The sequence below is a fragment of the Phalacrocorax aristotelis genome, chromosome 10, assembly GCF_949628215.1.
Source record: "Phalacrocorax aristotelis chromosome 10, bGulAri2.1, whole genome shotgun sequence".
In the NCBI taxonomy this organism is placed as follows: domain Eukaryota; kingdom Metazoa; phylum Chordata; class Aves; order Suliformes; family Phalacrocoracidae; genus Phalacrocorax; species Phalacrocorax aristotelis.
Genome location: NC_134285.1, coordinates 15974320 through 15992267, shown reverse-complemented (window position 1 = coordinate 15992267; position 17948 = coordinate 15974320). Strand labels below are relative to the sequence as shown.

Genomic DNA, 17948 nt, shown 5'->3' with positions numbered 1-17948 from the left:
CTTGGTAGAGGAACTTTACACACAATGAAAGTGCCTTGGTTGGAGCTAAAACCAGAAACCAAGGTCATAAATGTGATTAAATTGCATTGCTGCTAAAGAAGCAGCTCAAAATCCACATGAAAATTTTGCGCGGGTACTAAATGGTATATAAAATAGAGATCCACTGGTCTAACTTTTGCTTATATATAAGTTTAAATCATAACTGTTCAGCATTAAGCCTTCCCAAGTGCTATATAATCAAACTGAAACAGAGACACACAATTGTTACAGCTGTGACAGTAAAACAACGCAGCAAATGCCACCAGTGTGTGATTAACTTATTCGATTCATTATAAGGACAAACGGTAAAGTTTGAAAACCTCGCTTGCCTTTAGAAACCCAAACCTAACTGACTTTCACTGGGACTTGGAATTTAAAAAAAGAAAAACGTTTAAAGCAAGTTTACAGGTTCTTATGACAACTTCAAAGCAATTCTGAACCGTATGTCCCCCAAGACACAAATTATACATGCAAACAAAAAAATACTTAGTATATCTGTATAGAATTGTCTGTAGTCTACCTTAACAGAATGCAAGGAACAAGGTAAATCTATTCACCTTTCTAGGTGAGAAACTGTCTTTTCAAATTGCTCAGATCCCTGCTGGTTCTCTGACAGTGATGGAAATCTGCCCTCTTTCTATGAAGCCTCATGGAAGATGTTAAGTGTTCGAGAGGGGTTGTTTGGGTTTTCTTTAAGCTGGTTAGCAGTTTGTAGAACAGAAGTTGAATTAGACTAAAATATTTTTGCTCTTTGGACTATGTTTGCTACCTTCTTAATATCCCATGCTTGATATTAAGGGTGTAAAAAGAACGTTTGGAGGTTTGGAGGTACAAGCTCAGTGCTCATGAGCTGTTCTGTTTGGGAGTGGCAGGGCTGACTTTACCCTCCCTCCTGCACCCCCTGTGCTCTCCTGCTGGTATCTATGAATGTGCTGCATAAATAAGCCCAACTATATTTTGCCACAATAGTTCCACATAGATGCTACAGTACAGAAGTTTCTGCATCAGCAACCTGGGATCATAATAGACTGCAATCTAAATTGAAAGCTGTTCACTTTCCTTTAAACTGCTGTGTTTGGGTCCTGATGTTATTCACAAACAATGGGACTTAAAACCATCTCTGGGAGATTTTGCTCTCTTCCAGAAATGAGTTAATAAGAATTTTCAATTTCTTATTGTAAGTCTTAGGCAGAGCTGGAGAGAATAAAACTGCGCTTTGTCATGTGTAACTCAATGCAGTATGCCTCTCCAGCCCACTGTGGTCTCTGCAACATGTAAGGGAGGCCTTTTCCCCATCTTTTCCTCTTGTTATCCAGTGTCTGATCTTTAGGTGGACCCCCACAGTTCTGGTAGGATTTACTCCATATATAGTGAGATCATTGCCATACATTAATTTCTGCAATAGTATTGGGAAATGAAGTAGGTGACTGCTAATATACTTACTGCCGGCACCTTCTGAGCCCTTTTGATAATACTTGTCCTATATAGAGATGCAAAAAATGCATCTTTTTCACCTGGGTCTTTATGCTTTACTTGGCGTAGGGGAAAGATTCTTCTCTTACTCTGAAATCTTGGACAGTGATCTTTCTTAGGTAACAGACCACTAGGCTTTGAGGACTCAGAGATTTGATTCAACATGTGACAAATTTTACTTTCTTATGAACGTTTCAGGAATGCTTTTTATCTGAAAGCCAATCCAAAGGTGTGCTGGTTGATTCTGTGTTACTGTGCAAAGCAACAGCTAATTACACATTCCGTTTACTCTTACAGAGTTAGCATTTGAATCATTTGCTCTGATCCTTTTCTTAGTGCTTCATAAATTCTTGGCTGTTACACTTTTATTCATTAACTTCACTTTTGAAACGATCGACTCAGCTTTTTCAGATGTGTACATGAACGTGAAAGAATAGTGCCAAAATGCTTGATTCTTTCAAGTCACAGTCCCAGATGCCTCCAAACTAGTTTGATGATCATTATCCTGCTGTAGTAATTTAAGCACATTATTGCCAGGATGCTTTCTAAGAGTGCAATTAGAAACTCTGAGCTGTTAGTCTAAGCTGTGTTCTCCTTCTGTATTCTTGGTTGAGAGCATTTCACATTTTCTCTATCAATTTTGAGAATCTCCTTGATTGGGCTAATTAAGTTCAAATGCCCTTTAAACAGACAGACAGTAACATTGTGCCTTTCTTGCACTTTTTTTCAGTACAGTGGTATAAAAAAGTTTCTGGGTCTAAGAAAAGGCCTTAGAATAAATGTACAATTAAAAATATCAGTGTTTTGGAAGTGCTGGATAGTGTTAGTTGAATCCTCAGAGGTGGGTTCTAGTACCAACTGTTACTATGTAGAAATGCCTTGGTTTGACTGTAGTAGGCAAATTCTATAGTATTCCCTAGGAATAACTCTCAAATGGTTTTAGCAGATTCTCACTGTTCTTGTTTTGTATTTCTGTAATGTTTACTTGCATCAATAAAATGTACAGAGTACACCAGCAGCTGATTCAGAGAGATTAACTCTCCCTTGTGAACTAACAGATAAATCAGTATCAGAACAGACAGTGGGCATCTATTTCAAGAATTAACTCAGCACAACCAGGCAAACAGATCCTTGGTATGGTCTCTGATCATCTGTGCTGGAACAAACTACAGTTTTGAAAAAGAAGTTTAAAATACTCAGGAATTAATAGCAGTACTCTGTGAGGAAATAATCTTTAATCTTGTTTGATGGAACCTGTGGTGGTCTGTCATTGTGATGAGATCCTGTAGTAGGGTAAACACCATGAAATGCCTTAATGTCTACATATATGTAATAGATACCGAAGCAACATGCATGTATACATATATTTTATTGACCTGTTCTTCCAGCTCATTAAACACAGCTGCCGTGTTCTATCAGGAGACAATGCGATGTAAGTCATTTGAAGAGGGAGATGATTTGTTGTATTAAATCCATCATGTGTTGTTTATTTTGCTTCATAAAAGAGAAGCCATTTTATTGCAGATGTTTGCCAAAAAACAGTCATTGCTAAGAGGGGTGAAGAAAGTAAGTGATAGAGAAGTGTAATCTGATACAGCTAGGGGGAGAAAAAGCCTTTTCCAATGTTGTTGGATAATAGCAGGTATCCTCCTGTCAAAAATGTAGAGGAGCAGTAGAAAGAGCTTACTTGAGCTGTCTTTATTTTCAAAAGTGCTTTGATTTCTAGCCTACATTGACAGTAAATGGCTATTAACATTGTTTTCATGTCTCCTAATTGTTCAGCTGCTTATAGGGGAAATACAGATCAAGGTATGTGTTGAGCACACAGTTCCCATTCATGTTAAAATCATGTTGAGGTTCCTTATTCCATGAAAATTTTCCACTACATTCCTTAAGTTATCTTCTTATATGCCCTTGTGAACCATTGCAGCTGAAGACATTAAATGATATGTGTATCTCACATGTGATATTAACGGTCTAAAGGGAACTAACTGACTGCTGTTTCTCCTTGGTGAAATCATTTAACTACACTGTGCATCAGTTACTTCCAGAAGAACTGGCTGAGATTTTTTTTTTTTTTTTTCTAAATGGGAATTTTCATTTTCAAGTCAATGTTCAGGAAATTTTCTGAGGTTGTGGATACAGTTTATGTCAACAAAAAGAAATTTTGAAAGAGATCCCCCTAAGAATACAAGAGTAGTTGATATATGTTCATTAATTAAATTCGTTAAATCAATCAAAAAATTACTGCTCACTTCTTGTGTGGAACTGGGTATTTCCTGAAGTAAGGTTTAGTTTAGCGGTGTGGGTGTATATATGAAAGGACAATCTACAGTTGTAACAAATTAATTTAATGCCACAAAGAAAGGATAAGAGAAGTCTATCGCTTTTCCTAGAGAAACAGGACAATGAGTATGTCCTTTTTGAAATGTGATGCTTAATCACAGAATCATAAGATGGTAGGGGTTGGAAGGGACCTCTGGAGATCATCTTATCCAACCCCCCTGCTTGAGTAGGTACACCTAGAGCAGGGGCACAGGAACACATCCAGGAGGTCCAGAGGAGGAGACTCCACAGCCTCTCTGGGCAGCCCATTCCACCGCTCTGTCACCCTCACAGTAAAGAAGTTTTTCCTCATGTTTAGCTAGAACTTCCTGTGTTCCAGTTTGTGCCCATTGCTCCTTGTCCTGTCATTGGCTACTATTGAAAAGAGTCTAGTCCCATCATCCTGACACCCACACTTTAGATATTTATAAGTATTGATGAGATCCTGCCTCAGTCTTCTCTAGGCTGAACAAACCCAAGTTTCTCAGCCTTTCCTCATAGGGGAGATGCTCCAGTCCCCTGATCATCTTGGTAGCTCTCCACTGGATTTGCTCAAGCAGTTCCGTCTTTCTTTAACTGTGGGGCCCAAAACTGGACACGGTACTCCAAATGTGGCCTCACTAAGGTGGAGTGGAGGGGAAGGATAACCTCTCTTGATCTGCTGGCCACACTCCTTTTAATATACCCCAGGATACCGTTGGCCTTCTTGGCCACAAGGACACATTGCTGGCTTATGGTCAGCTTGCTGCCCACCAGCACTCCCAGGTACTTCTCAACAGAGCCACTTTCCAGTAGTTCAGCCCCCAGCCTGTGCTGGTGCATGGGGTTGTTCCTCCCCAGGTGCAGGACCTTGCACTTGCTCTTGTTGAATTTCATCAGGTTCCCCTCGGCCCAGCTCTCCAGCCTGTCCAGGACTCTCTGGATGGCAGCACAGCCTTCTGGTGTATCAGCCGCTCCTCCCAGCTTGGTATCGTCAGTGAACTTGCTGAGGCTACACTCTGTCCCATCATCCAGGTCACTGATGAATATGTTGAACAGGACTGAACCTAGTACAGACCCCTGGGGAACACCGTTAGTTACGGGTCTCCAACCAGACTCTGCCCCGTTGATGACGACGCTCTGAGTTCTGTTGTTGAGCCAGTTCTCTGTCCATCTCACTGTCTACTCATCCAACCCATACTTCCTTAGCTTGCCTGTGAGGATGTTATGGGAGACAGTGTCAAATGCCTTACTGAGGTCGAGATAGAGGACATCCACTGCTCTCCCTTCATCGACCCAGCCAGTCACACCATCATAGAAGGCTATCAGGTTGGTCAAGCATCATCTCCCCTTGGTGAATCCATGTTGACTGTTTCTGATAACCTTCTTTTCTTCTACATGCCTGGAGATGACCTCCAGGATGAACTGCTCCATCACCTTTCCGGGGATGGAGGTGAGGCTGACTGGCCTATAGTTTCCTGGGTCCTCCTTGCAATTTTTGAAGATTGGAGTGCCATTTGCTTTCCTCCAGTCCTCGGGCATGTCTCCTGTCCTCCACGACCTTTCAAAGATGATGGAGAGTGGCTCAGCAAGGACATCCACCAGCTCCGTCAGCACTCACGGGTGCATCCCATTGGGGCTCATGGATTTGCGAGGATCCAGTTTGCATAGGTGACCTCTGACCCAATCCTTCTCAAGCAAGGGGAAGTCCTCCTTTCTCCAGATTTTTCTGTCTCACCTCTGGGGGCTGAGGTGCCTGAGGGCCAGCCTTAGCAGTAAACACTGAGGCAAAGAAGGCTTTCAGTAACACTGCCTTCTCTGCATCCTGCGTCGCCAGGGCCTTTTGTTCAGCAGTGGGCCCACTGTATCCCCAGTCTTCCTTTTACTGCTGATGTGTTTAAATAAGCCCGTCTTGTTATCTTTGACATGCATTGCCAGATTTAATTCCAAGTGGACCTTGGCCTTCCTCGTCACATCTCTGCACACCCTGACAACATTCTTATATTTCTCCCAAGTGGCCAGTCCCTTTTTCCACATACTGTGAACCTCCTTCTTCTATTTGAGTTTCTTTAGAAGCTCTTTGCCATGCAGGTCACCCATGCAGTTCTCCTGGCTCCTCTGCCTGACTTCTTCCTCCTGGGGATGCACCAATCTTGAACTCAGAGGAAGTGGTGTCCTATATTTCTACCTTGTCTTCATCTGCCCACTTTACATACTCACTAAAGAACTGTGTAAAAATTGCCATATTCTTAGTCTAATAACTTCTAAATTCAGAGTGCTGTCACTAGCTGGTAAGAATGACCTCCAGAGATACTATCATGTGCAATGTTGCACATTGGATGATAAATGTTACTTTAATGCTAAATTCTTTATATGCAGAAACATCATTTTATATCCTACTTGTTTTAACTAGTGTGCAGACTCCTATTTCTGGCAGACCAATGACAGAATAATCTCAGTAATCTTTCACCTTTGCAAAGATTTAGAAATAATAGCAGTTAATTAAGAAAAAAGGGGTAATTGTTTTCACTTATTTTACATTTTAAAAAAAACAGACCACTAAAAACCAAGTTGTTAGATACCTTGATTTCTAACAGGGATGCTTCACTATGCTCCTAATTCTTATAAATACAGAGAAAGTAAAATTCCATCAGCACCAGAGCAGTGCATAGGTTACACATCATTTATACAACTAGACATTATGTCCCCGGGATGTTACAAAGAAGGAGCTGATTGAAGCATTAACGTGTCTTGAGTCCTTTTCACTGAAAGACACAAGGTCACTGCACTGGCTTAGTGAATGAGAAGTTGATATCTGATTTCTTTCCATCCTTCTTGCTCTGAGTGTGCCTTAATCCACTGACTGTAGTACTTTGTCTTTTTTGCAGGGGGAAGGAGGTGAAAGAAACCTAAAGAAATTAATATTTATGTACATATTTCTGTAATTTAAATTCACTCATTGAATCCAGCTAGAACATACAGCTCCCACCAGTGGGAGGATCAAAATCTGTAGAAGTGCAAATACTGCTGGTGAGAAAGCTTTCTTCACTAAAATTAAAAAAAAAGGAAGCAAAGCTTGTGGTTAATGATGATGAATATCATCAAAATGAACACATTCAGAGGAAACACGTACTCTTAAATGCTCTGTATATATTATCTTCATGGTTTTCTTTCATAGGAAAAATGATAAGCAAAGGAAGAAGCATTCTGATGCTGCCTAGAATACAGCTACATATGTACCTTTATATATATCCTAGAAGTGCTGTTAATTCTCTTTTGTAATGGTCATTACTTAACTGTAAGAAATAAGTCGTAAGCCCAGCTGGCTTTCATGGGAGAGAGTGCAGACATGGTAAAGGACAAGATTTGTTTTATACTAGCTTTCCTGTCTTGAGTCTCCGATTAATTGTACTTAGACTGATAATTAGAGAACAATAAGATTTTATGCTATAATACATTAAGTAGTTTTCATTAAAACCACAAATCAAAGCTGGGCTTGGCCATGAAGCCCCTCATGATACTACAGCCCAGGGAGGAAAAAAGCCAGTAGCCTCACAGATAACCTGGAGACTGCTTTGGACAGCTGAAGCTCTCTTTCCTGACGCATATAGTCATGGTACTGCTGACAAAGTGAGGCAGTGGTCTCCCAGTGTGCAAGAATCCAGAAGGGTTGCAAAGAGTGATTAGCAAAGGAAAACTAGAAGTTCTGTGGAGCTTACACTGATGTCCTGAACATTTCTCTCTCTCGATTTTTATTTATTGTCTGCCTATTTAGTCTATCTGATGAACAACCTCAGTATGTAACCTCATAATGAAAACATTACAGAATATTTCATGCTTAGTTGGAGCTGAATTTGTCTCTTTGTTTAACCAAGACACACATTTATAGGGCTATTAGAAAATAATGCATCCACTGTATATTTTAAGATAATTGCCTGACATTGATTTTGAAACTATGAAAATTATCAGAGAATAACAATAATGATATTATTGATAATGCATACTCATTAAAGCTGTTACTTTTGTCATTAGTGACAATTCCTAGGAGCCACAGTTTTGAATTAAGCCTGTGTACTAGCCATGATATAAAATCAATCCAAAACCACAGGCTTTGCCTCATAAAACTTAGGATCTAAATATAAAAGAAGAGATGACAATAAGATGTGGCTGTAATCATAACACATCCACAACCTAGGTTTTATTAACTGGGGAGGGCATTGCAGCAAAGGTGAATTTTAAGGGGAAAAATGAGTGAGGATGATGGGCTTTATTTTTTATTATTGCAAGCATGAAGGAAGTTGTAAAAGGGTCTCTTCTAAAATCAAGTACTGGGACTGTGGATATTGATACATGCACTGATCTGGAGTAGGTCACCTGCCATTTACTGGATATCATGAGAATTCTTGAGCTCAGAAATCTACAGGAACCTTTCTGGTAACTGGCATAAACAGCTAATTAAAAGCTAGTTATTGGCAACCATAGCAGGCGATATGTCCGGTAACACATCTGAAAAATAAGGCTGGAAAACACTATCGTATTAGTAGTCTTGTAATCTTTAATGTATCATAGAATATACAAGTTACTCAAAAAATAAAAATGTGTAGTAGCTGTCAGTTACTGGCCCGATCCAGAAGTCCTTCTCAGGAAAGGTGGGGCTCATTAAAATAGAAACGTACATAAGATAATGATGTGGTACCAGAAATCTGCTACTAAAATGATTATAAAGCAATGCTATAAACAACTAAATTTCAAGACCCTGACAGCATGCATTGCCATAACAGATCCAGTAATCTTTCCATCCTCGGGTGGTAGATTTTTCGAAGGTATGTTCATATGTAAGTCACAAGGATTCATGGGGTCTCTGCTGCTGCAGACTGGTGTTCCTTTCTGGTTTGGCTCCCACTGATACTAGAATTTAACCATTTGTGCCAAGGCATAATTTACATTCTAGATATTCCACATTCCAGATATTTCCCCATTCCTGGCCCTGGAGATAGCACACATCCTCAGGAGAGTGTTCTGTGGTAGCCCTTGAAAATAACAGCAAGCGCAAAGCTTAATTTAGCCATTGTCTTTATCAAACCTGTCTGAAGGAGTGGTGCTGTGAGCCAAATGGCCTATTGATTTACAACACAGCAATGGTGGGGAGATGGGGGAGGGAGGGAACAGAGCACAGCGGGTTTTGAAAGGCAAAAAATAATACTGTGGCAGGATGTTTTAAAATTCCAAGAGGCAAGTTTGTTCTTATGTTAAAATGGACATTCTAACACCAAAACAAATCATCCTGGTAATGGTCCTCCTAAAAGAAATGCTTCTGAATGTGAATGGGAAAAGCTTTTATTCATGAGGTATTCTAATTTTTAAATGGTTTCCCAAAGCATCAGTTTCCATCAAGTTTTGAAGAAAATACATACTGAAAATGTGCAAAATGAGAAACATAATTTTCATATCAATTTAATATAATCATGCTTTGTATCACACAAGCAGAATAATACTTTGATCAGAAAAATAACAGATAAAACAAACATTTTTGTATTTAGAACAGTCTGGGTGGGATCCTTTCCTATTATTTTAAAGTTTACATTACAATACAAGAACAGTAATACCATATCAGGAATCAAAAGCCTGAATAGATGTATGTTAATCACTTAGTAAAAAATTAAAGACAGAACTTAGGGTAGATTAAATAAAAAAAAAAATAAAAAGAAAAAGAATCTATATACATTCCATATCTGTCTGAACTGATGCATTGTCACAGGCTTTTAATGGATCCAAAGTCCCTGGAGGCTTCCAGACTTCAGGAAACTGAAATGAATTTGACAGAGGGGTTTTCAAGTGGATTTGTAAAGGTTTCAGGAGTTCCCTGTTGTTCTTGCACATTACGATCCTTGCCAGCTGTTGTAAAGAACTATTTGTTTTCTGGTTTAGTTTACCCAGTCTGAGACAACAATAATTCAGTAAATCAAAAGTTACTCGTAACGTATACTTTCTTTTAATTTTGAATATTTCCCATTTTTGCTAAGTGGGAAGGTAGGAACTTCTCATCATGAAAAATCAACATGACCTTTTACAAAAATCAGGTGCAAGCATTTCAGCATTTGGATGTTCTGGCATTTCAATAAAAGACCAAATGAATTTTAACACATATCTTAAAATGTGAATAGTAACATGAATTGCTTTCACTCACTTGGCTAGAAATTTATTCATGTATTTTGAAGTGATCATAAGAGTTCACCTAAGTAATAATAAAAAAACTTGACCAGGAAAGACACTGGGAAATTTTATGTAAATTTCGTTAATTCCTTGAACACTCCTCAGCGTTATATAAAATATTATTGCTGTCAATAATTTTTAATTTTATTTGGTGTTTGCAAGGTGTGAAGAAATGTTTCTCCTAACAGAATCTAAAATGCATCATTAACTGTTAAAAAAATTCCAGGATTTGGAGCTGATGTGATGTGCAAGGCCATTATAGATACTGCTCAGTGTATGCTGCTAACAGCAAACATGAAGCGTGAAAGAACCACTGCAGACTGCTCTTTTTGTATAAATCGCTACTAAACATTATCATGACAGTGACAGGAATTGTTATTTCCTAAAGGATCATGGCTTAATAGGAGAAACTGTTATGCACAGATTTGACTTTAACAATGCGACTTGACCATTCAGTACCAATGTAGCTGCTTAGCTGAGTAAGGTAAGCACATACTTGTATGCCTTGCTGGGCTGGAGTTTAAGAGAGGAATGAGTTCTAGCAAACCAGGTATTTTAAAGCAAAGGACTTCACCTACACTGGACCCACACATGCCTGCAGTTTTTAGGTAGAACACCTTATCTGATAGTTACTTGAATAAATGTTGAATACACTAAATAATAAGAAATTTATTTATAAAAATATTTTGTTCTTTACCTGGGAATTACTCAGATTACCTGTTCATAGCTTATAAGGATATGCTTTAAGTGAATAGGTGGGGAAATTATGATTCATGTTTCTGGCACACTGAATTCAACTGTAGCTGAAACTCAGAGGAATACGTTAAACAGCTCCTTTCTTACTCCTTTACTGCTGAAAAGACTCTCTTTGGAAGCAGAAATGTTCACTTACACATACCGTTTAAAGAACAGGCACTGTGAATTTAAGAAAATCAAGAATAAATTAATAGAAAAACACAGATTCTTTTTCCCAACCTATCACGTCTGTGAGGTATAGAGCATCCATTGCACAAGTTTAAGTATAGGTAGGGGGTAAAAGTTAATCTATAAAGAACAACCTTTAGTAATGCATTTTCATTACTAGAAATGTTCTATACTCTCCATGGATAATTGACAGAGTCTTGGCATCCCTTTGTTCTCTCTATGCTGTAGGGATTGTCTGTCTTTTAAACTAGAATTTCCGCCATTTTAGTTTACCCGAGCTGCGGAAGGCAGAAAATAGCATTTCAGTAGGTACTGCTTGGCTGCTATTCTTTCCAGATGGCTCAGAGTGCCTTCCTTCAAAGAAAGAAAATCATGTCAAAGTAGTTACATACAAGTCTTATACATCAGCAATGTATTTTTGTGTCAGCAAAATAGTTCTGGCAACTGGAGGCAATGCTTGTATTTGAGGATATTCTGAGGAAATAACCATGCAGTTAAATGCTTGTAAATTTACCACTGTGGTGGCTCAATCCTGCTGTTTTCACTTAAGGGAAAATCTGGCTGGTTTATGTAAGCACATGCTTTGCCTTGGTGCAACGCCTCGGCATCTGGTTCAGTGCTTGTCATTACCTGGTTTTTGTGTGGTTTGGCTTTCTCCTTTGTCAGAGGGTAACGTGCAGGCTAAGTTTTGTGTCACCCAAAGCCTGCTGGTTGAGTCATGCAGCGAAGCTATCTGTCCTGCCTGTTACATCTGTGGCAATTCTACCCAGAGGAGATGTTGCAAGACAGTGAGTCCCCAGTGGGATGTAATAGAATGGAAGCAGATGGCGAGCTGAAGAAAATTTCAGGGGAGGATTACATTTTCCAGTTACTGTCTTTTTGATTTCACTGTTATTGTCTGATGAATTGTGTCAGATTTGATCCTTCAGACTGAAAAGCTGCTCCTCAATGTGCTCCCAAATGCACAGATAAAGTAAATGGCTGCTGCCAATGTACTCTTTCAGAAACTTAATTTTTAAAATGCATATTAGGAAGGTTGTCTCGTTTTGTCATGTCTGCTGTGCAATTTTTGCCTTCAGCTGAGGATATTTTTTTCCTATCATGTTTTATGTTGATTACTAGGTTTTCAGTAGGCAACTGTGTTTTGATCCATAATAGTATGTACCTAAGTACTTGCAATTTATTCTTGGGCAAGGCAAGCAGAAATGTTTTCTCTTGCCCTGACTTATTTACACAGCCTTCCTTTAGCTTATTTATAGTCTCTGATTAACACTGGGGTCTATATAACCCCGTTTGCAAAACTGATACTAAGAGAGATAGGAGACACAGACCCTGAGACCTCAGAACTGGAACTAATGGGAACACACAGCCACAGTCCATCCCTAGTGGAAGAGTAAGCCCAGCCTCTGGGGAATGTGAAAAATGGAAGCTGGTGACTTCTGGCACCAAGAGGAAGGCTCCTGCTCCACCTAAAGGCTTGCAACTGTAAAGCAGGTTCCCTGCCCTCAAAGCTGAAGAGGAGCTGGATGTGCTCCCAAGCAAAGCGTCCGCGCCAGCTCACCCTGAGCCGTGTGGCAGCTATATAATTTCTTTACAATTTTCAGGAAACTATATCAAGTATAGGAGGCTAAAATTAAGTCATAGGGTATTGTAGGAAGCAGTGTTCTGTGCTGTCTAGAAAGCAGAGTCCAGCATTGAAGCTGGTCCATTTCGTATAAAATAGGGCACAAATTGGAAGCATCTTCACTGTAAGAATACAGGGTCCTCTGGAATCAGTGTGGTTTTTTGTTCTTTTGATCTTTGCTCCAATTACTTTCTAATAAAAGTAAATAAAAGCTAGGGAGGAAGTAGAGGATGTTTAATTCCACAGACTAATGGTTTGGACAACAGTTGGGATAGGAGATGCTTTGCCTTTATGTAGCAGAAGGATTTTAACCCTGCTTTTCCATTTCTTCAGTGCCCCACATAGTACAGTTGGCACCACTGCCTCATCCCTCTTGCTTCTTTTTGGTTGTTTCCTAAATGAAAACCTGTTTTGATTGACAAGGAAATATTTGCCAAATTATATCACATTTGTGAAATGTTTATGAATATTAAAAAAAAAAAAAAAACCCAAAACCCAAAAAGGTTTGCCTTCTAACAATATCAATTAAAAAGTTCACTCAGCCTTGACTTTCAAGACAATCTGTTAAAGTAAGGATACTGCCTTTGCAAATTCTGAGCAAATACATGACCTCACACAATAACTGTCACTCAAGACCATGAGGATGCTTGATGACAACTTCAAACCTAGCACATGCTGAAAGGGCAACACAATATTGCTAATATTTTAGCCATATGGTCTTGAAAGCTGTGTTACTCAAACTATGGGTAGCTGTGACTGAGATGAACAGTTTTCCTCAGGTTGCTGTGAAAATTATCATTGTACAAAATGATCAGCCTTCAGCTGAGTGGAGGCTGGAAAGTCTGTATTGGTCAAACTCAAATTCAACCGGTGAATTATAAGTAAACATTTCTGCATTGCCTGGGAACTCCCAGACCTTTCAGTTCATGATTATTTTTTCCGATTATTAATTATTATTATGCTATATGATTAAAATTCAAAAGGACTAAGAAACATTAGGGTAAAATTTACAAATTACCCATTTTCTGTTCAATACAGAAGTGTAAAATTCTTTTTCATTGTTCATCTTCTCCATATCGTTTTCATCCACAGTTGAGCACTGAATCTGTTCTTCTAACCATGATTCTATGCTACAGATGCAGTAATAGCCAAAGAAGATTATTGAATGCACAAACATTATTTACATCCATCTTATCAATAAATGTGCTGTGAACCAATTTGATGCAATTACTTAGAGGTTCCCTTTCTACAATACCAGTAGATCACTTTGATGTGCAACTTAATACTTTGAAATACCTATGGAAAAAAGAAAATCAAAACTTATTTTCAGCAAAAGGGTATTCCCTAGATATTCATTAAAGAGAAGGCTGATAGTTTAACTTAAAAAAAAAAACAGCAGTAAAAAATCTTTCATATAAATTATGTAGAATCAGGACTTAAATCTTGGATACAATTAAGGCTAGCATTAATATTAGGTTTTTGTTTCTTATTGAAAAATGATCATTACTACTTTGGTGGCTATACATATGAAAGTGTAAACAGAAACAGACCTTTTCTGTATCGTTCCTTTCCATATCCTTATATCATGTTCAGTCTTATTTTTCTTCTCTATCACTTAAATGCTGCGTGTTGATTTATTCCATTATGGAAGACAAGGTTATAAAATATTTTTGACTCTCTTGCATTGAATTGAGGTATGAATTTGAAGTTTGTAGTAGGCCATAATGACAGCTTTCTGACCGCTTCCTTTTATTGTTAGCTTATTTACTCAGGCTTAGAAACTCATAAACACTGTAAATACACATGTAAATTTAGTGAACTACTTTTCTACACTGTTATGGGTCAGCTTCCTTTGGTATATTTTAAAAATTGCAATTTCATATATTTATTTGAAATTCTTCCTGTACTGATGTTGCAGATAACTAGCATATTTGAGGTACCTGCTCTTGTTGCTACTTAAGTGCTGTGGTTATGTGATTTAACATGATTTGAAACAGTACATTTAACACTTTTCATGCAAGAATGACTTAGAAGGATTGGAAGTTTCCAGTGGTTCAGAATGTTTGACTCAGCTGCCACGTGTTATTTTCTGGAGCTTAAAAAGACAAGAGGTTCATCAGTTTTGAGGGTAAAATAGGCTGTGGAATTCCTATCTGTATTCATGAGAGACTGGCCAAATTACCACACAGCTGTATAGCCTTCACAAAGTCTGCAGCTCAAGCAGCTACATTGCTGATCTCATCATTCAATTTTTCATCTGAAGAGTAACAGTACATTGGAGGAATGTGAGCAGTTATATATAAAAAGGATGATACAGTGAGAGAGAAAGTTTGGTCCCACAAAGTGTGGTGGGACAGCATGGTGGGGAAGAAATAAGACATGGCTTGGTAAGAAGGATTCAGAGCAGAAGCATCTCATTATTATTTCCTTTGCAGATCAAGTGTTGATACCTACACCGTAACTTATGAGTAGTAGGTAGTTTATTAGCCTAGACAGTAGTTTATTATACTGATAGCTGTATAAACATAATTATTATCTTCTTCTGTAGATATTTTGCAATTCTCAATATCTTTCCATACTATGGAAATCATACCGTGCACACGTGCATATCATTTTGTGACTACCAACTCTGCATTCATCCAGCAGTCCTGGAAAAGATGTACATGTGCACTTACCCACAGAGACAATTCTATCTTACCCTACTAAAGTCAGGTAACCGCACGTATGTCATACTACATTTCCATGCACTCTGGTTGTAAAATGGTGCTTCCATGGGAAACAACAAAAGCAAATTAGGATAACTACACTCCACCATGCACTGGCATTTAACAGTGTTTAGATGAAAATGGGTGTTTAGTTTAAACTTTGATTTAGGCCTTTATTAATCGGAGTCCAAACTCTTGATTCTGTTTCATCTGGTTTGCATTATTCCTATAGGATGGAATTAATGAAAAAAGTATCTTGAGTTTATTCTCCATAACAGGAATTTGGAGTTGCATATGCCCATTTTAGGAGTTCTTTCAAGCATTTCTATGTTCCAGCAATCTTCATGCTATGAAAGCCCCTTAGGGTTTTAGATAGTTACATGTGTCTTTTTGTTCCTCTGTAATGAAGCTACAATAAGGCACCAAATCTCTCAGAATAATTTTTTCTAAAATAAAATACGAATACAGGTTCTTTTCTGCACAAGGGTAGGAAATATTACTTTCCTATGCATGTTTTTGATTTAGCGTAACTGCTGACTGAACTGAAACAGCTCTGGGGTTAACCTACATGAATTTCAGGAAAGGTTTAGTAGCTATTGAGCTACTATCAGCTAGCTCTTCTGAAGTGATGGCAGTAGGAAAAGCAGAAGTCTCATCACGTTTGGAAAAATATGAAAAGTGAAATGAAATTGCTTATTTTTAAAACAGGCCAGAATGGTCAGAGTACAAGAATGTCATGATGACTCCCTGTGGCTGACCATCATGTGGGTGTTGGGGGTTCTGAATGGCTGCAGTTTCTGTAGACTGTTAAGACACAAATACCTCTTGAAATAGGGCTCAGAAGTTATGTTTCTAGTTTTTTCAGTAAGCATGTGAAAATTCCACATCAGGATTGCAGCTATGTAATTCAGTATTTCTGTCATAATCAACAATCTCATCTGAGAGTGTTCATTCCCCTTTCTCACACTTCTTCAGGTGCACAGAAGAGTTGTGCCTGACTTCTCCAAGCTACATTATGCAATTTAAGGTAATCCATCTCTGTTACTCTCTCACTTTGAAAAATTAGGTTCTTTCAAAATCATTAGGTAATGATATTTCTCTAAAAAAATCCACATAATATTTTAACAGCAGGACTCCCCTTGGTAGTGGTTTAATAAGGGTGGAAATACCAGATTTAAAGTGACCATTGTTTATAATATTGCAGGTAAATGTTACTTCGACTTGCCGCACGAAAATTATTCCTCATAGAAACTTCTAAATTACTTTCAAATAGTGTAGGCTTATAGAAATATTTTAACGTGTTTGCATCTTTGTTTTTGAACATCCTAACTGTATATATTTGTGAATTATGTACACTTGTTGTTCTATCCCAGTGTACATAAACTGTATAGATAAAATTCTTAAATTTTATTGTGCTACAATATGCTATACAACATAAAACCAAAGACCAAAACAAATTAGATCACAACATAAATAAATACTTTAGGATTTTTCAGGAAGCTATAAAAGATATATGGGATTGATTTCTTTAGCATTGATGAGAATCTGTAATATAATTTTCTTGAGGCAGTATTTCTCTAACTTACAATTGCAAGAGATAGAGATAACACTGACCACCACACAGAGAATGAATTAATTTGTGGACTTCTTGAAATTTGGAAAGTAATACTTTCATTCGTATTTCTCCATCCTCTCTCCCTGTTTTAACATCCTCCTTTTCCATTCACCAGGCTCACATAACTTCACATCAGTTTAGCTTTATTAATAATAAAGTTTATATGCACTTGTGAAGGGCTGTAGTGTAAAATAAAAACAGATCCTCTAGTAATCATAATTTTGAAATAAATGAAAAGTGCTTTGACGGGACCATCTTAAAGCACATCATGTAAAGAAGTGAAAATATGGAAAAAGCAATAACCCAACTTAAGCCTCAGGAAGCTACAGGCAAGAAATAGAACTTAGCTGCAGTATTTTATTGTGGGAAAATCATTGAAATTTATGGTGCTTATGACTGTACTGAAAAATTTAAGAGAGTAGTGAAAATATATTAACTTAGTGATAAAGTTAAAATAGCTGATACTATTCCTCTGTAGGACAGTAGCTTCCCCCATGTGTGGAAAATGTTAATGTTTCTCGATGAAAACGAATTTGTGACTTAAACTGAATAGTAAGACACTGGCTAAATTGGATTGCTGGCGTTTAATCTTGTCTCAGATAATGAGACAGATGCCAGAGCAGTTAGACATGGATCATGTGAATGACCAGAATTTCTGCGCACTGTAAGAGTAAAACTGAATGCAAGTCATCAGCCTGGCAGCACTGGTCAGCTGAACCACTGAACCAGACTTGTAAGTGCTTGAAAGTACATGAGCTATCTCCAGTTCCATCATGATGAAGAAGGAAGGATTTCTTTAGTAGTAAATGTTAGGTGTCAGGTAGGAGGAAGTAAGCTGCCATCTATAGCAATTGTTTGAGTAGAAGAGAGCATCAGAGAGATTGTACGTACATGATTATGATGAAAAGGAAAGTCTCTGTAGACTTACTATTTTGTGATAAGTGCCTAGGTCTGGCTTAAGTTAGGACTCTGAGGAAGAAGTGTTAATAGTTATGTGATATATTTCCACAATCATTATTGCTTAGTCTCAGTCACAACAGGGAGCAGCATC

At 38.1% G+C, this 17948-nt stretch overlaps 1 protein-coding gene across 1 annotated transcript in view; it reads left to right on the top strand.

Moving 5' to 3' along the window:
* RBFOX1 (RNA binding fox-1 homolog 1) overlaps window positions 1–17948 on the top strand; it is a 1436581-nt gene that overhangs the window by 436370 nt on the left and 982263 nt on the right. The window lies entirely within an intron of this gene.